This window comes from Triturus cristatus, chromosome 6 (genome assembly GCF_964204655.1).
Source record: "Triturus cristatus chromosome 6, aTriCri1.1, whole genome shotgun sequence".
In the NCBI taxonomy this organism is placed as follows: Eukaryota; Metazoa; Chordata; class Amphibia; order Caudata; family Salamandridae; genus Triturus; species Triturus cristatus.
This window is the reverse complement of record NC_140589.1, coordinates 256,585,427-256,609,251: the sequence shown is the minus strand read 5'-3', so window position 1 is coordinate 256,609,251 and position 23,825 is coordinate 256,585,427.

The following is a 23,825-nucleotide window of genomic DNA, read 5'->3' as shown; positions in this document are numbered from 1 at the left end:
GCTGACACATCTCATTCATACACTCCTTGAAGTTCTGTGCTGTTTTAGGATTGTCATTTGAGATTGATACTATGATCTGGGTGTCATCCGCATATGGCACCAATTCAAACCCATGGGATTTGATCAGATGTGCCAGAGGAGCAACATAAAAGTTAGAAAGGGTGGGGCTCAAAGATGAGCCCTGTGGCACCCTGCAAGGAAGCTGGAAACATTTGGATTTGTAGCCGCCAATTTCGACAGATTGTTCTAGGCTAATGCTAGGTTTTCTACTCCAGCTTCCTGATGCCGATAAATCAGAATGCCGTGGTCCACCATATCAAAGGCGGCTGATAGATCTGATAGTACCAGGGCTGCCGATCCTCCGTTGTCAACCGCCCATCTGACTTCCTCCGTTGCGGTGATCAAGGCCTGTTCAGTGCTGTGTCGGGCTCTAAAGCCATATTGGGTGGAATCCAAAATGTGGTTGTTCTCAATGAAAACCGTCAATTCCTGATTCATATGTTTCTCTAATACTTTTGCTGGAAAGGGTAGCCGGGAAATGGAGCGATAGTTTCCTGCTTCTGTTTTATCCAGATTTGGTTTCTTTAATAGAGGTAGTATTGATGTTTTCTTACATATCAAGGGAAAGGTCCCTGTTTCTATGGCTAATTTGAGGATCTCCGTGAGTGGCGAAGCAATTGATTCCACTAACAGATGGGTTATTCGTGGGGGGCAGGGATCGAGAGGAGAACCAGATTTTGTTCCTAATAGGAGCTTCGATGTTTGTTCATGAGAAAGTGGTGTAAAATTAGAAAAAGAGGATTCTGTGAATTTGGTTACCGAGGAAGACTGGGCTGGTGTAGAACATGTGGTGATAAATTGGATGCCCTGGGGATTGACTAGTCTTAAGACAAAAGTGTCATAAATAGTGGAAACTTTATTGTGGAACGATGAGGCTAGTGTGTCACAGAATGTTTGGTCTATATTGCCATTATTTGTTTCTTGTATTTGACTGAGTTTTAGCACTGTTGCAAAAAGCTCCTTCGAGTTGTCTTTGCTCATTCATTTTTTTCAGAGAAATAGCTAATTTTAGTTTTTTTAATCAAGTCTTTGTGCTGTGCCAGGATTGACTTGTATATTTCCTTTTCTTTAGGATCATGGTGTTTTTGCCAGCGTCTTTCGTGACTGCGACATAGTCTTCTTGAGATTTTTAGTTCTACCAAGAACCAGGGTTCGGTTGGTGCTGTCCTGCTGGTTTTCCCTGTTCTAAGAGGGACAGTGGAGCTCACTGCTGCTGTTATCTAATGATGGTATTGTGATGAGGCAGCTTCTGGGTCTTTTGCAAAACATGGCTTGTTTTTATTCAGCTTGTTGGAAAATTTGTAACTATCCAACCTATGACATTGATATCTTGATACGCTGCTCACAGGGGTATGTTGGGGGACCAAAGGGGAAGATGGAATAAGAGAAAGAATTACTGCATGATGATCAGTCCAGTGAAGTTGTACGGTATTTTTGCATTTCAGCAATGGGCAGTCTGTGAAAATGGTGTCTAAGAGGTGACCTGCTGTGTGGGTTGGGCTGGTCACAATTTGTTCGAGTCCTGTGCTAGTCATTAGGTCAAGAAGGGCCTTGGAATCGTTATCGAGGAGGTTGTCTAAATGAAAATTAAATTCACCCAAAATGGTGAAATTCCGGGATGTTACTTTGTGTTCCAAGAGTAGGTCCATGGTATGTACAAAGTTTGCTCTGGGACCAGGCAGTTGGTAGACTAGCATCCCGTTAAATGAATATACATGGCTGACTGATATCTTAAACAGCAGCACCTTGGCTTCCTTGTCTATTGTGGTGTCTTTAAATGATGCTTTTATGTGGTTTTTGTAAATTATTGCCAAACCTCTTGCCCGGCTGATCCCTTCAGGTTATTGCGAACCCTTGTGGAACTGCGGTCACCAGATCGGGACCTGATGCTTCATCTGCCCAGGATTCCGTGACGAGTATCAAGTCCAGAGCGTGGGAGTCGACGAAGTGATTGAATTCGAACTGATGTTTGGCTAATGACCGTGCATTGACTAGTGCACATGACAGTCCTAGGGGCGGTTTTAAATTCATAGGGGTCCTGTACTTAGTCCCTATTTCTGCGGAGGATCTCTTATAAATATTGGTTGGGGCCTGCTCAGCGTGGGGCTTACATTTAATATCTGAGAGCCCGAGGTTGCAGTATTGACAAGTCTGCGACCTCGTGTTCTTTGTGCATCCTAAGATTGGGCCAGGACATACCGGAGATCTGCACGAAAGTGCCAGGAGCTCGCCTCTATTGTGTGCTATTGTGGGGGTCATTCTGTCTGAAAACCGGCAGCGTGGCTGGCGCTGAGCGCGGCACGAGCATGGACGGGCACACATGGGCTTGCCTTTGGCACGCCAGTGGCGCGCCCGCTGCGCGTCTGCCTCAGTAGGAGTTTAAATAGCCTTCCTGTCAGGCATGAAACGACTAGAGCGGCAACTGACTTAATATGGCAGCTGTTGCACACTGGTTCCGATGGTGCCTGGCCTGCCTATGTTTCCCAGCTCCCTCCACAACAATCGGCTATTCAGAAGCCATGGTGGACTGGGGAGCGGGACTCGAGAATTGCCGTAAGTAAACAATCAATACTATGGACACTCGCAGATGCGCATTTACAATTAAAACAGTTAAAATGTCTAAAATTGCTAAGTGCAAATAACGAGGAAAGTGCAAGAAGATGTGCAAATTTAGCAGTGAAGGTAGCAGCAGTGGGGTATGGCAGTGCAAGTGCCTGTGTGCAGCCTTTCGCTGTGCGTCCGCCTCAGTGGGAGTTTAAATAGCCTTCCTGTCAGGCATGGAACGACTAAAGTGGCAACCGACCTAAAATGGCGTCCGTTGCACACTGGCTTCGATGGTGCCTGGCCTGCCTATGTTTTCCAGCTCCCTCCACAACAATCGGCTATTCAGAAGCCATGGTGGACCGGGGAGCAGGACTCGAGAATTGCCGTAAGTAAACAATCAATACTATGGACACTCGCAGATGCGCATTTAGAATTAAAACAGTTAAAAAAAATTAAATTGATTAGTGCAAATAACGAGGAAAGTGCAAGAAGATGTGCAAATTTAGCAGTGAAGCTAGCAGCAGTGGGGTATGACCGCGCAAGTGCCTGTGTGCTGCTTTCAGCTGCGCGTCCACCTCAGTGGGAGTTCCTGTCAGGCATGAAACGACTAGAGCTGCAACCGACCTAAAATGGCAGCCGTTGCACGCTGGTTCCGATGGTGCCTGGCCTGCCTATGTTTCCCAGCTCCCTCCACAACAATCGGCTATTCAGAAGCTGTGGTGGACCGGGGAGCGGGACTCGAGAATTGCCGCAAGTAAACAATCAAAAGTATGGACACTCACAGATGCGCATTTACAATGAAAACAGTTAAAATGTTTAAAATTGATTGGTCCAAATAACGAGGAAAGTGCAAGAAGATGTGCAAATTTAGCAGTGAAGCTAGCAGCAGTGGGGTATGACAGCGCGAGTGCCTGTGTGCTGCCTTCCCTGTGCTGGGAACTAATATGGATTCAGCTATGCAGCACATTAGCCTGGGTGCTGCAACATCTACTGTTCTTTGACATGCAGTGAAAGTAAGCACCAAACTGCGTGACACACCAGGTATGGGAACACATTGAGAGAAATATTTCCTTTCAGCGGAAAATGGTATAGTCCAAAGCTCTGTTTTTAATATAAAAGCAGGGCCTTCGTTGGTCATATCACTGAAAATACAAGATTTGAAAAATATATTATTGTCTACGGGTGCTCGTGGAAGACAATTTCTATGGATTGGAATCTAGAGAATGCTAAAGTGATTCTGGTATTTTACTGACCTCTGCTGGTTGTTTTCTATCTAGAAAGTTGAATAGAGGCAATTGCCAGAATTTTTTTTTAAAGAAAGTCCCTCAGCAGAAATCAATTCTGGTATTTTACTGACCTCTGCTCGTCATTTTCTATCAAGACAGTCAAATATAGGCAGTTGAACATAAAAAAAGTCCCTAAGCGGAAGCAGACAAGTCCTAGGGCGGATCTCAAGAGCCCACAAAGAACATACACATATACGTATATACTAAAGTATATACTAAAGTATATATACTAAAGTATATACTAAAGTATATACAAGAGGTCTTGATTGCTCGACCTAAAAAGCATACTTGCGTATGTGCTGTTGCCTTCTGAATTACCTGCAGACGGTTAGTAACATATTTGGGACTTCCCAGATAAAGGGAGTTCCCGTAGTCCAAGCGTTAATTAGTCTGACCTTGGACTATTATTCTGCTCAGTTGGATTGGGAGCCAATTCAAAATCTTTCTTGAGGTGTCAAGAAGTCCAAAGCAACAAGCTGCCAATTTTTTGGCCTGGACTTCCACAATAGTTTTTCATCAATCCAGAATCCTAAACTCTTCACTGATGGAGAAGGGGCCGGGAGCTGTCCTATCTCTTGTGGCCAATTAAATTAATTCCAGTTCGTAACATGCTTGATTCGTACATTCAGCTGCTGTGAGGTGTTCTTAATCACCTCACTAAAGGCATAGAGAATGTATGACAGTTTATATTGGAAACCACAACAAATTCTGCCAGAGGACAAACATTTTAAGGGCCCTTTTATTGTTCATTCTCAAACCAAACTGTTTAAGTTAGTTGTGGCTGCTGCAGTAGCCCCTCAACCCACCCGCACCCTTCATGCCATTGTTGAGGAGGACAGAAGGCTGAGTCTGCCTTGCTTGCATTCAAACTTTTGACTTTCCAATCACTTCTCATCTTCCAACGGCAAGCATTCAGCTCATGGAGCACTTTTTCAAACCCTGAATGGCCACAAAGAGGGGCATGTTAGTGCTGAATAACATTTGTTTGTTGTTACCTGCTCGATGGTCCTTATTTTATCAATCTCAGTAGGATGAAAGGCTGACAAGGGAGTGGATTCTTTAGCTATTCATTTTTATTGGTATTCCCTACCAATGCCATGCTAAAACCTCTCAAAGGTGGCCTTGTGTCTGGTTTGTGCTGGAGTGTGAGTACACCCCTAGAAATATAGGTTGGTTACGAAGAGTAACATTTGGTGTTTGTGTATTAACTTCATGATTGATGGAGGTAGTAAATGTATATTCTTAATACGGAATGGTACTAGATGATGGATTCTGACCAGAGTTCCAGTCCTGAGGCTGATGTGATGGAGGAGAAGGATGAAATAGAATCTATAGAATTATAGATGAATAACTGTGAATTATGGGAGTGGTTTTCTCTGAGGGGTCCTGAGTGACATCAAATAGACAAAGAGAGTGAAAAACATCCCAGTAATGGATACTGTATATTTACAGTCCCCCAAATCACCTGCACCTGCTTCCATCTTATAGGTAGGGACAGAGGCAAAAATATTATTATTAATTCTCAACACTAAAATAAACTTTAAACACATATAAAATAAATATTCACTTCAGCACGTCAAATAAATATGAAACAAAAAATACTTAAGCAGAGGCGTCCCCCAAGGATCAGTGCTCTCCCCCAACTGTTCAACATATATATGGAACCCCTCACCTCAATACTAAAAAAAGCCAACATCCCCTTTCACCTATATGCAGATGATACCCAGATATATCTGGAAACCTCCTCCACTGAAGGCATTCAGAGACTAAATAACACTCTCAAAGAAATCCAAAATTGGCTATCCATAAACCACCACAAACTCAACTAAGACAAAACCGAAATCCTCCTCATCTCCAACAAAGAAGAAAACCCTCAAATCATGGAATAGCTAAAAGCAATCAATGCTCTCAATGGAAATCTCACTCTTGCTAACTCCGTAAAATTATTAGGAATCACCCTAGACCCTAAACTGGACATGGCCAAACACATCAGGAACTCCGCGAAGAGTGCCTTCCTCAATCTGAAGCTTCTCAACAAAATAAAACCCTTCATCCCACCCAAAGACCTCAAACAAGCCACTCAATCACTGGTGATATCTAGACTTGACTATGGGAATGCTATCCTCACCGGTACAGCTGAATTGCACCTAGCCCCCCTCAAAACTAATCTTGTCACTGGAATTGTCACCGGAGTCAAGAAATTCGAGCACATTTCACCCGCACTCAAAGAACTAAAATGGCTCCCAGTAGAAATGCGTGCCAGCTTCAGAACTGCCTGCCTCACCACAAAGCCCTCCACACAGGGAAACCTGAGTACCTAGCCTCCAAACTTAAAAAGGCCTGCCAAACAAGAAACCTCAGGAGCTCCAACTCCCTACTGCTCATCCCTATGAAAACACGCAAACAAAAAAACACTGCTCGATCCTTCGCTGGAAACGCACCCAAAATCTGGAACTCCATCCCAGTGGATAGTTGGTCTATCCCATCCTTTGTAAAATTCAAAGAACTCCTAAAAGACCTCTTTCTCAACCGTGCCTTCCCGAACCGATAGCCACAGCTGAAGCGCACAAGCCTGCGCTCCGCAGCACCATGACACTTTATTCACTAATGACCTACCTCCTCCAAGCGCCCTCCCCGTCTCCCCACCCCGTAATGGTTGTGCCCAAGACAACGTGCACTCAGCGAGGTTTCTCAGGGCTTCTGTGCCTCATTGCTGCACCACACGCTGGCCTTCCGAACTTACATGTATACCTATCCCCTATTTTGTGATCCCTGCATTATAAATGTTGTAAAGCACTCCAATACCCTCTGGTCTGGCCAGCGCTATATAAAACTCCTAAATAAAAATAATAAATAATAATAATAATAAAATAAATAAACTTAACACAAAAAATGTAATATAAAAATTATACATCCAAAATAACACTAAAAATATAAACATTTATTTACTATTTAAACAGAAACACTAATTACCATCCACCATAAAAGGCAAAGATTGAAAAAAAATCCAAATGAACAAACACTAACCAATAAAAACAAATGTATAGCAAACTAACCAATAAAAACATGCAGTTAATTAACAATACCATATAAAAAGAGCATAAAATACGAACACTTACCACACCAAAATGACTAGGGCCTTCTTGCAAGTAAGGCAGTCCACAGGACGGCCATACTCATGGCATTGGTCCGCATGCCGTATTATGAGTGTGGCAGTCAGACTCCTATGAGACCGTCAGCTCCGCCGGGATCAAGGATCCCGCTGTGCCAGCGATCTGGAAATGGCCAGGAATATGCTGGTGCTGCTGTTCCGGCTCCGCAAAGCATATTCTGATTTGAATGTCCACCATCCATTTCATGGCGGTGAGCCCACCATGAAAAGGGTGGCAGACATGCATGGAAGGCGCACTAACAGGTCCCCCAGCCACTTCTCGGCTTGGCGGTACATGCAGGGGGGGCACGTGCTGTGTCCCCGAACTCATACTCTCCCTATCCAACGAACCCAACATCTCCAAATACAACTTCTAAGAAGGAATGAAAGCAGTCACCAGGTGGATGAAGAACAGTTGCCTACAACTAAACATGGAAAAAAACGAAGTACTCATCATGGGCCCACACCCCAACGCCTGGAGCAACACCTGGTGGCCCTCGCCATCGGGAACCCACCCTCCCCCACAGACCATGCATGCAATCTCATCCTGGACTCCGACTTAAAATGGACCGCCAGATCAATTCCTACCACTCCCTCCTCCTCCTCCGAAAGACCTTCAATTGGATTTTGTTGTAATGTTTATTCTTGAATATGTTTGCATTACTATAACCATTCCTTTGTGTCCTTTCCTGGTAGCCTTCTAGAAGCATGGAATGTTCTATGCGTGTTGCTGGAACCTAGTTGGTTTGAACTCTGCAGTCACGAGTTCGGTCAGCCGGGAGTTGTATGCTACTCACCTGGTTCCTGATTAAATCAACGCCTACCTTATCTGCACAGTGCCTGCTGTCATTCTTCCACAACTGGCCTTACTTCACTTGGCGACGATCTTCGTGGCTGATCGGATCGTTATTCAGCGGCGGCTTTGATGTCAAGGAATGGTAATTGGTGCGGCGACTCTCCCAAAAACATCGGATCCTGCGCGTGAGCTGATTAATTTGGTTCTCTGTGCATCCAGCTGTAATTCCTGCGGTGCGAATTATCAAATTTCGGCATTTTTGTGATCGAATGATTTTCGCCCCACGTCATCAACTAACAGAAGTCTCTCGCGCTCGTCTGCACGCGCGTTGCTTGGATACGCCTTCTGCATACATCATCGCGTACGAGCTCAACAGTGCTCACGTGATGTGCTACGGAGTTCCAGTGCGCTCAAACTTACACGAGCAGTTAGTTTAGACCTCGTGTTCACAGCGCCATCTACTGGAATATGCTGGTAGACATCAGAGAACATACTGGATGCGAAGCAGTTAACAAGCTGTCTTCACTAGCAAGGAACTAATTCAACAATTCCTCTTCAACCCTCAACTGCTATACTACTGTCTACAATATTGATTTTCACTGGTAATTGGCAATTATTTATTTTTCAACGTTTCTTTGTGTGTGTGCTTAGTATTCTTATCTTCAGTACTATCTTCCAAAGGAGAGCTATATTAGTAAATTGACTGTGAGACTTGTAGACTGGTTAGAATTTACACTATTCTCACTTGGGTGACTAAAATTATACTGCACAGTTTATTACACTAGCACCATGGCGCAACAAATTAATGTCGCACTTCCTCCACCTTTTTTAAGTGAGCCTGGAACACCTCAAATTCCTTGGGTAGACTGGATAGTTATGTTTGAAAACTATCTTGATGCTCTTGATGGACAAGAGTTTTCAGCTAAGCGCAAAAAAGCATTATTATTGGGTGCTCTTGGCAAAGAGGCGCAACGCATTTTTAAGTACTTACCTCAAACGTTGCAAGCTTCTGGTCAAGCATCGCCCAATGAATACAAAGACGCTATATGTAGTTTGGAAGTAAAGTTCATGAAGGAGGAGAACCTAGTCATGAATAGGTATAAATTTTACACACACAAGCAACGTATTGATGAATCTATTGATGATTTTGTAACACGATTGAGAGAACTATCAGTCAAATGCAATTTTGGTACTATGGCTGACGAATTAATACATGATCAATTGATCGTCCAATGCAACAACAAGAAAATACAAGAAAGACTTTGGGCTGCAAAGAACCCTTCGTTAAAAGTTGCTGTGGATTTAGCTAAAGTTGTTGAACAATCCGAGATATGTATGAAGGAGTTACAGAGATCCAGTGATCAAGCACAAATATCAGAAGTATCTGAGAAGTATACACAAGAGTGTGAAAACTGTGAGGAGGAATCTATTGCTGCACTCAAGTCCAAAGGGAAATCCTTTGTTAAGAAAAATACCTTTGTAAGAAATCCCATAAGATTTTGTTCAAGATGTGGAAGTAACACACATTCCTCAGACGCTAAATTTTGTTTCGCCAATAACAAAGAATGTTTAAAATGTGGCAAGATGGGACATTTTTCAAAAATGTGTATATACAAAGGTAAACCTAAAGTAGCAGTTGTGGATGATAAGATCATTGAAATTAAGAGAGAGAAAGATAAAATCTTAATAGTAGATGACCCTAATGTACATGTTAATGTTATCAATGAGATGAGGGAAAAACGCCCAAGAGCTGACTTTGATATTAACGGTCATGAGGTAACATTAATGGTGGATACTGGTTCAAGATATACGATAATTCCTGAACCGGTATTCAGAAAAGAGTGGTCTGATTTACCCCTTTTGCCTTGCGACATATGTCCCACAGGTTATCAAGGTGAAACTATAGACTTGTTAGGGTATTTTGATGCTGATATTTCTTTTTCAGGCAAGTCTACTAGAGGCAAAGTTTATGTTGCTGTTGATGGGCCTCCAATCCTTGGTTGGATACATCAGTATGACTTACATATTATTGTGAACCCCAGGGCAATTCCTCAAGTAATGGTTGTTGAGGAGCTTTCACTAGACAATATCTTGAAGGATGCTAGCAACGTTTTTAACGATGAATTGGGCGAATTAAAAGGTTACGTCCACAAAATATTACTTAAAGATAAGTCCATTCCCATCCAACATAAACTTAGGAGAGTCCCTCTTACAGTTAGAGATGAAGTTAAATCTCTAATTAATGAGATGCTTCAGGGTGGGGTTATTGAGCCAGTTGAAGCATCCACATGGGTTTCTCCGGTGGTGATTTCACGCAAGTCTGATGGCAAAATTAGGTTCTGTGTGGACCTCAGGTCTCTTAAGAAGAGTGTTATAGCTGATACCTTTCCTCTGCCCAACATTGGAGAATTAGTTACTACATTAAGTGGTGCTAAATATTTTACAAAATTAGACCTCAAGAGTGCATATCATCAGATTCGCTTACACAACGATTCTAAGAGTCTTACTGCATTTATTACCACAGAGGGGACATTCCAGTTTACTAGGCTTCCTTTTGGCCTAACCTCTGCGGCCAGTGTCTTTCAGCGAATGGTGACAGAATTGTTTAACTCGTTCCGTGCTCATGACGGAACCACGCCGTCATGAGCCACGGTTGCCGTGTGCTCATGACGGAGTGGTTCCGTCATGCTGCGGCCGTTGGCGGCCGCGCCGCCCACGCGGCGCTAATTCCCCGCCTGTGCGGGCGATTAGCGCCGTGGGCGGAGTCATGACGGAACCACTCCGTCATGAGCACAGCCCAACCGTGGCTCATGACGGAGTGGCTCCGTCATGAGCACCGCGCCACCGCCCTGCCCCCCCCGCACCCTCCAGCGCTGCGGCGGAATTTCCGCCGCAGCGAAGGGGTTAAGGGTATCAATAAGGTCGTGTTTTTTCAAGATGATATCTTAATTTTTGGGCAAACTGTTAGTGATCATAATTGTGTTCTTAAAGAGGTTTTGAGGAGGATTGGAGATGCTGGTTTAACTCTTCGCAAAGAGAAGTGCTCATTCTTAGTACAACAAATTGAATACTTAGGTTATGAGATTTCTGCGCAGGGTATTAAGCCAAAAAGAGACCTGTTACAAGCCATACGTTTGGCTCCTTGTCCTGTAGATAAGGATCAACTTAGATCTTTTATGGGTCTTATCGAATTCTATTCTAAATTTGTCAGGAATTTTTCTGACAAGACTTTGACTTTAATACTGTTGTTAAAAAAAGGTGCGAAATTTGTTTGGGATGTGACTCATACTGAGTGCTTCAATGCAATAAAAAAAGAACTGTGTGAGGCAAAGATTTTAGCATCATTCAACATCAAATGCCCCTCAGTGCTCATGGTTGATGCGAGTGCAACAGGTTTAGGGGCTGTTCTCCTCCAGAAGTCGGGTGATGGTTATAAAACTATTGCTTTCGCATCGCGCACCCTCTCTACTTCAGAGAAGAATTATTCCGTAATTGAGAAAGAAGCCTTGGCTGCTGCTTGGGGCATACAATATTTTAGGACGTATCTCTGGGGTACCAGGTTTCAACTTATGACACACCATAAACCATTGATTAGAGTCTTGTCACCTGGTGGAGCTGGGAAAGGTTCTCCTAGACTAGCTAGACTTGCATCCAGACTACAAGAATACCAATATGATATAAACTATATCCAAGGATGGCGAAACATACAGGCTGATTGTTTGTCTAGATTGTCTATGCAGGGTGAGAATTGCAATGATGATCCTTCTGATGTTCAAGACTATGGTGCCATTGCATTTGTCCGTGATATTGTGGCATTGAGTGACGGTACTTTCGATAAAGAGGAGTGGTGTTCTGCCATGTCTGGAGATAATGTTTTGTTGAATGTCATGGAATTGGTTAAATTAGGAGCAAGACGCGAGAGTTGTGTCCAACCCTCTGTCCGTCCATTCATTAAGGTTTTGGATGAACTATCGGTGTGCGGTGAGTATATTCTTATGAGAGGTGATAAGTTCATTCCACCATGTATTTTAAGACCCAAATTAGTTAAATTAGCCCATGAGAGTCATTTAGGACAGACTTTCACCCAGCGTAGAATTAGAGCAGATTTTTGGTGGCCGGGTTTGGATGCACAGGTTTCAGCTTGGGTTAAAAACTGTCCAGTTTGCAGAGACAGTGAGAAAAGACTCAAACTGGTTTCTACACAGACCATGGGTAGTATTTCTGCTCCAGAGCAGGCTTGGCATAGTATATGCCTAGATTTTATTGGTCCTATGGATGAGTTGCCAGTAAATCAAAGGTTTGCCATTGTGGTTGTGGATATGTTTTCTAAATGGCTCACAGTCAAATTTGTCAAAGACATAACTACTGAATGCTCTATTAAGTTCCTGAAGGATTTATTTTTAGAAGAAGGTTGTCCTTCAGTCATGATAACGGACAATGGTACACAGCTTACTTCACATAAAATGCGTTCCTTCTTGTCTGGTTGTGGTGTAACACACCATCGTACTTCCTTGTACAATCCTCAAGGGAATGGTGTCTGTGAGAGGGCTAATAGAGTGGTGAAGGGGATTATACAAATGTCTTCTTCTTCAGGTTGTTTTACTGGTGAGATGGTCCAAGACATGGTTTGGGCTTACCGTACTACATCGCATGAGCATAAAGGTAAGTCTCCATTCGAGTTAATGCGAGGGAGGCGCCCTGGCACCAAATTGACTCCTTCTTGGAATAAGAACAGAGTTTCTGATGATAACAAACGTGATACTGGCCTGTGTGTTAAGCGAGATTTTTCAAGCTGTATATCTTGTGGTGATTTAGTTAAAGTTAAACCGGGCAGGGTTACTAAGGGTCTTGCAAAATTTAAGGGGCCATACAGAGTTAAGGAGGTTTTTCAAGATTACGTTGTGCTTGACGATGGGCAGAAGTGGAATTTTAGGAGAATCGCTTTATATCACAAGTCCTCTTCTCCTAACTTACCTAGTCATCCTGTTTTGGAATCTGAGGCCAATACGAGGTATATGCTTTCTGCTTCAGTTCAGGGAAATGTTGTTCCTTCTTCAATTTCTCGTTGTAACGAAGGGGGTGGTGATGCCTTTCAAAGTGATTCTTGTGAGCAGGTGTCACAAGCTTCTACTAGTTTGGCGTCTCAAGAGTGTCTGTCTGGTTTTGGATCCCGGGTTGGTAGAGTTCGTAGACCTTCTACTTACTTGAATGACTATTTGTGTTAGTTTTTAGATGTTCCTATCACACATACTTCCTGGGTAATTTTTATTTATTTGTAAGGGGTAAGATGTGTTGTAATGTTTATTCTTGAATATGTTTGCATTACTATAACCCTTCCTTTGTGTCCTTTCCTGGTAGCCTTCTAGAAGCATGGAATGTTCTATGCGTGTTGCTGGAACCTAGTTGGTTTGAACTCGGCAGTTACGAGTTCGGTCAGCCGGGAGTTGTATGCTACTCACCTTGTTCCTGATTAAATCAACACCTACCTTATCTGCACAGTGCCTGCTGTCATTCTTCCACAACTGGCCTTACTTCAGATTTCCCTCGAACGCAGGAAAACAGTCACCCACACCCTCATCAGCAGCAGACTGGACTACAGCAACGCACTCTACGCTGGGATCAACAAGAACATCACCCACAAACTCCAGAACGTCCAGTAAGCAGCCTCCAGACTAGTCCTCAACCTACCACACCACTGCCACATTAGCCAACACCTACGGACACTACACTGGCTCCCCGTTGAGAAGAGAATACCTTTAAAGCTCCTCACCCACGCCTAAAAAGCCCTCCACAACACCAGACCAGCTTACATGAACCACTGCCTCTCGTTCCACGCACCCCAAAGCTCGGCCCAGCTCTCTGTTGTGACGGAACCCTGCATCAAGAAGACCAGAATACAATGAGAAAATTATATCATAGAAAAGGCTCCAAAAATTAAAAAATAAAATAGGTCCAAATTAAATCCAAAGAGGCAATCCAACATCATGATGAACCATAAAAAAAATCAACAAATTAAAATAAAAAGCCCCAGTGCGCTCAAAACATCAAAGGAAATCATAAATAGAAATATTGGTTAGCTAGAAACAAAAATATTTTCCTAAAAAAAATGCAAAATCCACGTGTCCATAGAATAACTTAAAATCCATATAAAAGCCACCCACAAAAAAACACTACTTTTAATAAACCACAACCAAGAATCTGGACTAAAAATGACAGGAATAGACTACAGAAGTAGACTTTGCGGTGAAAAAATTGCACTAAATTAAACAAAACAAAAAGAAAAAGACAATGGGACTTATTATGAGTTTGGTGGGCCTACAGTGGTCCTCCCTCGTCTGCTGTAGGACTGCCAAACCTGTCGTGCGACCACCCGCCAAATCAGGAGTTAAATCGGCGGTCTGACTGCGGCAGTCTGCAAGGCTCATGGAAGAGCCTATCATGCAGCCCACCACAGTCAGACCGTGGACTGCACCTTCCTGCACGGTGTAAAATGCTTGCCACACCATGCAGGAAGTAGGGGTGTATATACAGGGGCGCACTATTTGTGCCCCCCAAATGCACCCCTGGCCCAAATCCGGCAGGTGTTGCCTTTCCACTACTCTTTTTATGGCAGGATCACCACCATGGAAAGGGTGGCAAAAATGCAAGTCGTAATATGCATATTACAGCCGGTTGCAGACCGCCGGCCAGGCGGGATCATTCATCACGGCAGTGCTGGCGAACTCGTGGCGGTCCGACCGCTGCAGTCAGAATACTGCATGCTGTCCAGCAGTGTGGCGGTGGTCAGACCACCCCCCCCCCCCTCCCCGGGTTTGGCAGGCCAACTTTTAATTAGGCCCTGTATCCCTAAAGAAAAGAATAGGACATATAAAGAAAAATTGTTAAAAAATGTTATGAAAATATAAATAAATGTTTAATATACTACAAAAAAAGCTATTCACAGAATACACTAAATGATGCCAGAAAAACAAATAGAACAATATAGTATTATTTTAAATATATTTTAAAAAGTATATAAAATGTGTTAGAAAAATGTATCTCAAAGAAATGTATGTTTGAAATGAAAAATTGTTCCGTATTTGCAACCATTTTGAAAAAATGCAAACTATCAAATGATGTTTAAAAACATATCTAACATATTTTGTACTCCAAAAATGTATAAACAATGATGTTTAAAAATAATACTTTTTTACGTGAAAAATATATCTGTGTTTAAAAGAATGTAAACATACAACTACAATAAAATGCACAAATAAAAATAGATTATTAAACTGTCGTACTTTTATTTGTAAAAAAAAGTTAATATAATGTATGTGAAAAATGCAATACTCAAATGTTTAGCTCTAATAATTACAGTTTAATAAAAAAAATTACAAAATAGACATCCCACTTCCATAGAAACCAATTTAGTCTGTATGTCCTATGTTAAAAATATCAAAGGGACCTTCTAGTTTCCCCTGTCACGAAGACCTTGCTGCGAGCGTGGGACGGTGTGGCGGTATGGCGGGGTTTGACGACATTCCCCTCTCCCATGACTCCGCTCTTTGATAATAAGGAGTGTGGTAAATAATTTAATTACCGGGACTTAATTTGATACAGAAAAATAATAAAAATAGCTCAGTAAAATAAGAGGCAAAATCCGTGATATTAGAGGTTCGGAATGGGCTTTATTCCAATGGACGATTCGGAATCGTGGACTCCAGGTTCCATCACCACGGAGGTTCAGGAAGTGAAGTACATACTTTATTGATAAGTAATCACTTTTATACAATAGGCATTACAGTGAAGCAAATGCAGGAGGCGTAACAATTGATAGAAAAGATAAAACATACATGCGTAGCAAAAGTGGGCGTAACCGGGTGTAACTAAAGAACGTCATCAGGTATGATGTCATAATAGGGTGGTTCCATGAAAGAATTTTGCAATGTCAGCAGAAATACTTGGCAGAAATGCGCGCGCAGCAGCATGACGTATGATTGACGTGCGACTAGGGGGTGAAGGGGACTTGACATTTAACTCTACATGTGGCGACAGATGTCTGGAGGGTCAAGTCAACCTAATCCCAAATCATATCTAACATCCTATGTTTAAAGAACTATGTTATCCAAAAGAGAGGTCTCTTAGAGTAGAATCTTATTCTATACTGACTATACTGACTGTTAGTGCGTGTACAAGCGTCTAAGTGTCTACACTAGATGCGAGGGCAGAAGTCTTCCATAATAATAGGGCTATGAATTACTTGCATAAAGACAGAGAAGCCGGGCCTTTGCTCGGTAGCTGGAAGAATGTTTACTTAAACTACTAGACAGGAATGCATTGGGCAGGGAGCGGAGCAGATAATTTCGAAGGTGAAATACAGTTTTTGGCAGGCAACAAGCTGATGTCAGGCACCGTGAGCCGCGCAGGGAATGAGACAAAGTTCATGGTCACAGATGCAGGCTCAGACTGGAGCTTTCAGAGGCAGAAGGCAGGAAAAGCTTGATGGCAGAATCAGGGCCTACTTGCCTGGACTGTAAAATGGCATAAGTGAACCATATAAAGCCGGTGGCCTTTCATACTTAGGAATGGAATATCCGGCCTATTCATGGCGGATCTGAAAGAGGACATGTTGGCGGTGGACACACATGTGTTTGCGTCTTCATAACTGGAACTGGAGGGAACATACATGTACTTGTGATTTATACATGGAACCGTTGGGGTCCAAGATAGGGGACATAACTGACCAGAAAAATCCATATTTCCACATTCCCTCCTTGTCCCCTACTTGCCCGTCAAGAGATATCAATCTTCATCAATCCATTGATCTGTTCATAGAGCATCATTTGTTCTTCTTTTTTCTTCTGGGACGAACGAAATCTTGGTGGTGGAATACACGATGTGGCACACAGACCACAAATCGCTGGTCCACATTGTAGGCATAAGCAGCAACTGAATAGTATGAGAAAGCCAATACCTAGGAAGGATAGGACCTTCCATCCAAAGGTAGATAATACACTCCAAAACCAACCGGACCAAGTCCAGGTGCCTGGATTCTGATGTATCTGGCTTACAATCTTATGAAGGCGAGTTATGGCTTTATATACAGATGGCGAATTTTCTGGTATGAAAATGCAACAACTTGATCCGATGACCCTACAAGCTCCGCCCCTATCGGCCAGGATGACGTCAAGGACAAGACGATTTTGAAGCACAACAATCTGCATAGCAGACTGCTCTTCTGTTAAATTGCCTAAGGCGGAAATAGTTTCGTTCACTAATGCTTCAAGGGTTCTAGTTAATCTACGTATCAGCTTACTATTAGTAACGGTACCTATATAGGGAAAGAGACCTTTATTGAAATCTGTGTATTTTTCCCATGCTGTTTCAGTGTAATCGACTATTGGGAGATCTCTCCTTTCTCTATTATGTACTAAATGAGTATTTCTGTGATAATCAGGAGGGGCTAGGAAAACAGGTGGCAAAAGGAATCCGATGTAGCAGGTACCATCCCAATCTAGAGGCAGACGTATATATGCCGTCTGACCACATATAAAATAGGAATGGCGGGAAGCTCTAAATGTCGACTTGCCTTGATCACTAAATTCTATTACAGTGGTGCATCTACTATGGCCCATATGTATGGAACCATTCTTTCTTATACATAATTCACCTTTTACTGGAAATACTGACATGGCGGGCAAAATTGGAGTAGCTTCGGATTCAACATTCAAGATCAAGAGATTAAGCGTAAAATTACCTAATCCATATACTTCATTTTCTAGATCAGTTCCTGTTCCTTTGGGAAGTCCCTCCTTGTTGGGGTGGCAGACTTTAAGTAAAACTAAGTTCAGATTTCCCCATACCCCGTTGTCTTGATAAACTGCGGAGTTCGAATCTTGGGAATTAATTAAACTAAACCATGCTCCACAGGAGCCGTTGTGTGTGAACGGGTATGGAAAGAGAGGTAGAATTCCTTTATAATTCTGATAGGGAGGGAGTCGGCCACATATCCAACAATTTGTAGCATTGCTAACCTGATGGGAATGATGTAACATACTAATAAAAGTGTTATTGCGCAGCGCAAATCTATATGACAATTCATGCGGAGGTAATTCACTAAAGGAATGTTCAGCAGTAACATTATAAACATGTCTAGAAATAGGATAATATATGTGCAACAATATACTTGCAGTAATTATTAAAAGACTTAGGAAAAACAGAATTAATAACGTCACTGTGCAATGACTACGCAGTGATTTACAGTACGCATGTCGTTTCAGCTTTATCCTTTTGTTTCTTTCTCTGTACAGGTCTAAGGGATACATGTCAGAGACAAATTCGACCGCTTCACCTTGGAGAGGACTTAAACAATCAAATTGCCTGACTGGTTAGACCTGAGTTTCAGTTTATATAGTTCACGACTATTCAATTCAACCAAAGGAAGTTTAGAGTCACTCGGGGAAGACACGCAAGGTGTGTCGTTTACATCTGACGACAGTCCATGAAATTTCTTGATATGACTTGAATGTATCCAGCCTTTTCGACCTTCGATCTTCACGGCTGTCCTCGTCGTTAGCAGTACGAGCTGAGGCGACTTCCACCTAGGATCCAGCTGAGACTTCCGATCAAAGTTCCTCACTAATACCAGATCCCCTGGAATTACGTCATGGGGTTTCACCTCAGTGTTGTCGGGAAAAGCTGCAGCTACCTGTGAACGACAAGATTGTAGTGCAGACATCAAGGAAGCCAAGTAATCTGTCAGCATATTACAGTCAATATCAGTTATTTTGCGTGGTATAGGCGTCCCCCACATATTTGGTGGTCTACCAAAGACCACTTCATAAGGAGATAGCCCTGTTCGAGAGTGCGCTACCATTCTCATGTAAAAGAGTGCAACGGGTAAGGCTACTACCCAGTCGACACCTTTCTCTCTACATATTTTAGACAATCTAATTTTCAGAGTTTGATTATGTCGTTCCACGAGACCTGCTGCCTCGGGGTGTCGGACACAGTGGAATCTCCACTGATAGCCTAGCAAGAGTGAAACGTGTTTCATTAGTTCGGATGAAAACGGCTGGCCGTTATCTGAGTAGACAACACGTGGTAAACCGTACCGTGGGAAGAATTCTCGAACTAACTGTTTGGCAGTAGTCGGGGCAGTGTAATCTGAAACCGGGTATGCCTCTGTCCAACGGGAAAGAGCACAGACAACTACGAGAACATATTTGAATCCTCGACATCGTTCCATCTGGATATAATCCATCTGGAGGACTTCAAAAGGGTGATCAGGAGGCTGAAATCCACCCTGTTCTACGGGAATGCTTTTTCCTGGGTTAAACTGACAACAGATCATACAGGTACGGACTTTTTGTTTAGCTGCTGCTCGTAAATATTTGTTGAACCAAATGTGTTGGATGCTGTCTAGCATAGCTTTTTCTCCTAGATGTGCTGGACTATGTACAGTGTTAATAATGACTTGGACCATTGAATCAGGAAGGAACCACACAGATTTTTCCTTCGTCATCCATCCTTGATCCGTTTGGATCCCTCCTAATTCAGTCCATTTCTTTATTTCGTCTGGAGTAGCATGTGTCTGTATGTCAATTACGTCAAGAGCGGGATCCTTAACCATCATGCAATGTGTTGGTGTCGGGACTATTGTCTTTGTCATGTTGGATGTTTGAGTTTGAGCAGTCTGTTTAGCTGTTCTGTCAGCTAGATCATTGCCTTGAGAAATGATATCAGTAACTTTCGTATGAGCTTTACATTTCATAATTGATATTGCAGTGGGTAGATGTATTGCATCTAATAAGGCATGAATGAGGGGTCCGTGCTGAATGTGGGCACCGTGAGAAGTTAAATAACCTCTCTCTCGCCACAGCACGCCGAAGTCATGTACAACTCCGAATGCATAACGTGAATCAGTGTATATGTTGACTTTTTTATTTGTGGCTTGAATACAGGCTTGTGTCAGAGCGATGAGCTCTGCTGCTTGAGCGGACAAGGTATTTATACAATTTGTTTCAATGATTTCAGTGTCTGTTGTGACTGCATAAGCGGCCACTAACTCTCCTGTACCTGTTCTCATACATGAACCATCTACATACAACGTCAGGTCTGGGTCTGATAATGGAACGTCTGTCAAGTCTTGTCTGGGTTTCGTCGTGATAGTGATAACTTCAATACAATCATGTGCAAGTGGGTCTGTTCCATTTACAGGTAACAGTGTGGCAGGATTCAATGTACTACAACGTCTGATTTCTATATGTGGCTGAAACAATGTTAATTCGTAACCGGTGAGTCGTGCTATAGTCAAGTGTTGTGTCTGTGTGCGGTTCAAGAGAACCTCTACTGCATGTGGTACTTGTACTGTCAATGGATGTCCTAATACTATGGCATCGCTTTGTCTGATTGCTAAAGCTGTTGCTGCCACTGATTTTAGGCATGCAGGCAAAGCCTGAGCTACGGGATCTAATGTACTAGAAAAATAAGCACATGGTTTGCGTGATCCTGCTTGTTCCTGTGTGAGTACAGACAAGGCAGTACCTTCGCGTTCTGTAACAAAGAGTGTAAACTGTTTATTGTAACATGGTGTTGCTAGGACAGGTGCTTGACATAAAGCTTTCTTTAAACTTTCAAAAACGTGTGTATGTTCCTGAGTCCAAGGGAGGACAGTCGATGTGGCTGCCTCCTGTGTTGTCAATTGAATGAGTGGTTTTGCTAGAAATGCATACTGAGGGATCCACTGCCTACAATATGAAGTGAGGCCTATGAAAGCCCGCACCTCCTTTTGTGTCTTGGGTATTGGCATATTTGCAATTAGCTGGATGCGATCTGGTGTAAGCTGCCTTCCCTCCTTGGACAGCGAGTGACCAAGGTAAACAACTCGCTGGACACAGAATTGCAGCTTAGAAGGGGACACCTTGTGCCCCTTTTCGGCCAAAAATTGTAATACCGTCAGTGATGCTTTCTCACATTCAGGTTCGTTTCTAGCGGTGATCAGCAGATCATCGACATATTGAAGCAGGGCAGTGTTGACTGGCATGTGGATACTGTCGAGTTCTCGTTTCAGTGCTTGGCTATAGATGCTGGGGCTTTCTGTAAATCCTTGAGGTGCGCGTGTGAATTTAAAGCTACGTCCATTTAAACTAAATCCGAACAAGTATTGGCTTTCCGGATCTATTGGGACGCTGAAAAAGGCATTCTTGAGATCAATTACAGTAAAGAATGTTGCTCCGGAATCAATAGCTGTCAGTAATGACGAGATATCTGGGACCACAGGGAATTGTGGCACAATGCATTTGTTCAATTCGCGCAGATCAATAACCAATCGATATACTGGCGGGGCCTTTGGATCTGTTCGTTTAAGAATCGGAATTATCGGGGAATTACATACATTGGAGTCTGTTTCCACAACCACTCCTTGGACAATGAGCTCGTCAATAATTTGCAGTAAAACCCCTACAGCATCTGGTGGTAACTTGTATTGTCGCATTCGTGGTAGTACCACTCCTGCCTTTAGTGTAACTCGATATGGTGTAATATTCATGCAACCCACATCAGTAGGGCCTTGTGCCCATAAATGTGTAGGTAAAGTCTGCAGTCGGGGATCCATGTCTCGAGACACATAGTGACCTTTGAAATCACGTAAAAACAATCTTACTCCTTCCGGAGAACAACATATTATAGCTCCTAGAGCTTTCAGTGTTTTTATACCTAACAAGTTTTCTGGACATGATTTAGTAAGCAATAAATCTGTAGTTCGGGTCAAGGGTCCTATCGTAAGTGGAAGAGGCTGTGATACTTCATTAACAATAGGTTTTCCTGAAAAACCAAGGGAAATATTCTGTGAGCCTGAGAGGGGTGCCCCTGGAACTTCACTACGTTTTATAGTTGTTCGACTTGCCCCTGTATCAAGTAAAAATTTTCTATCTTGGCCTAATAGTTCACTATGTACATAAGGTCCTTCTTGGTCTACAGGGACCTCGATAAGGGGTAAGTCAACTTCCCTCTCTAGGCTGGTTCATGCGTATCGTTGATAATCAGGATAGTCATACTGTGCGGTCTGGTACAGCTGTCGTGTCGTGGTTTGTGTGGCAGCAACAGGCAGCGCTGGTGCAGCTGGCACAAACTGTATAGACTGTTGTGGAGCTGGCATGGACTGGGCATGCTGCGGTGCTCCTTGTTCATTCTGATCCTGTCTAGGTGGCCGTGGTCTTTCTTGTGTTTTACCTGTGGCGATATTACGCTTCAAGACTGGGCAATCGTGTATGTAATGACCTGGTTGTTTACAATAGTTGCATGTCCCTTTTACAGGTCCTGCTGAATCACCGGACTGTGTCGTACCCTTTTTATGACCTTCAGCTGGAACTGTCTGGGAGACTAGCATTTTCATTTTTGTGTCTTTCATGCGTCTCTGCTCATGTTCTTGTTCCTCTCTAATTCTATTGTAATGGTACTGTAACATTTGTAACATTTGTGATGGGGTATTACCTTGCCAGGTACTCTCGAATTTTAATACTCTATTCTCCACCTGGGGCAAGGAATTTTCAACTAATTTTGTCACAAACAGATGTGGGTATGACTCACTACTTGCTTTTATACCACTATTTATACCAAAACATTTTTCGAATCGGGCATAGAAATCACTAGTGTCTTCATCTTGCTTTTGTTTACAGGCTGAGATTGCACCCCAGTCTTCCTTTTTCGTGGTTAATAAACGTGGCAGTACCTGTACTAGTAAACCTGGTAGTGCTTTAGTTTTATCCCCAAGCCCTGCTCCTGCAGTTCGGGCCTTTTCTTCTGCTTCTAATACTGTCCATTCTATCTTTTGGTCTCCCACCTCCCACTCTTTTTCCTTAAGTTTTTCATAAATGCCAGCAGGCATTAATACCTTTAATATTGTCATAATGTCGGGATAGGTATACTCTCCCATGAGTAACATGTCTTTAATTTCTCGGTGAAAACCCGCTGGGTCTTTGTCATGACTGGGTACCACTTTCTTCATTTCTAACAATTCTATTTTGGATATGGGCGTATATACATATACACGTTTAAACTGATTGTCCTCGCCCTTTATTGGGTGTACTTCTCGTAAGGGATTCTGTCTGTCCATGTAATACGTCGTTCTTTCCTTGATGGGCAGTGAGACATGTTCTGGGCATACAAAAAGAATGTACTGCTTTCTTGATTCTAGTATTTCTCTAATTAACTTAGTACCTGAACCTCTCCATCTATTCGTGAGTAATTCAGTCAATATATCAGGTAGAGGACCAGGATCGGAATGTTGGCTTTTATAAAGTATAAGAAGTTGTTGAATCATATAAATCCCAGCTAAACGCTGTTCATCTGGGGTGAGGTTCAAAAATGTGTGTGCTACTGTATCATCACCATATTTTCCGGGACTGTCAGCCCAATGAACGGCTGACCTGGCTAATTCTTGTTCATCCATAGAATCGAGTAAATGATAACCCCTTCGTTCTCGGAGTATTTTGTCAGCGGCTTGGAACAAATGCTCGGGGGACCTTATATTTATTATAGGTGTTTGGAAATTCCTGTTATTATCTAGACATATCGGACGTATCGGGTCAGTGAAACATCTAGTACTATTACAGGATCTTCCTCTACCTACATAGGCTATGGTTTCTGATTGTCCTGTGGGCAGTCCTGATCCTTCCTCCTCCTCATTTTGTTCAAACTGGTCTACCGCTAATCTCTCTTCGTGTAGACGTTCTACTTCTTTACGGATCTTTCGGCACATGGCTATTATACATTTTTGCCTATCATGTCTCCCTTCTGATATATTCTGGCTCCATCTGGTAAGGGTTTGCATTATTTCCGGATCTACCCCCGGTCGGTCTTTATTTCTGATTACACAATTTATGAGGAAACGTAACAGTTCCCCCTGTATCTCCACTTTCTGGTATTCCATAGCTCTGTTAATACATTCAGAATCTCGCCCTGTTTGGACAAAATGATATATATTGTCTAGATGCATAGTCATTCCTGG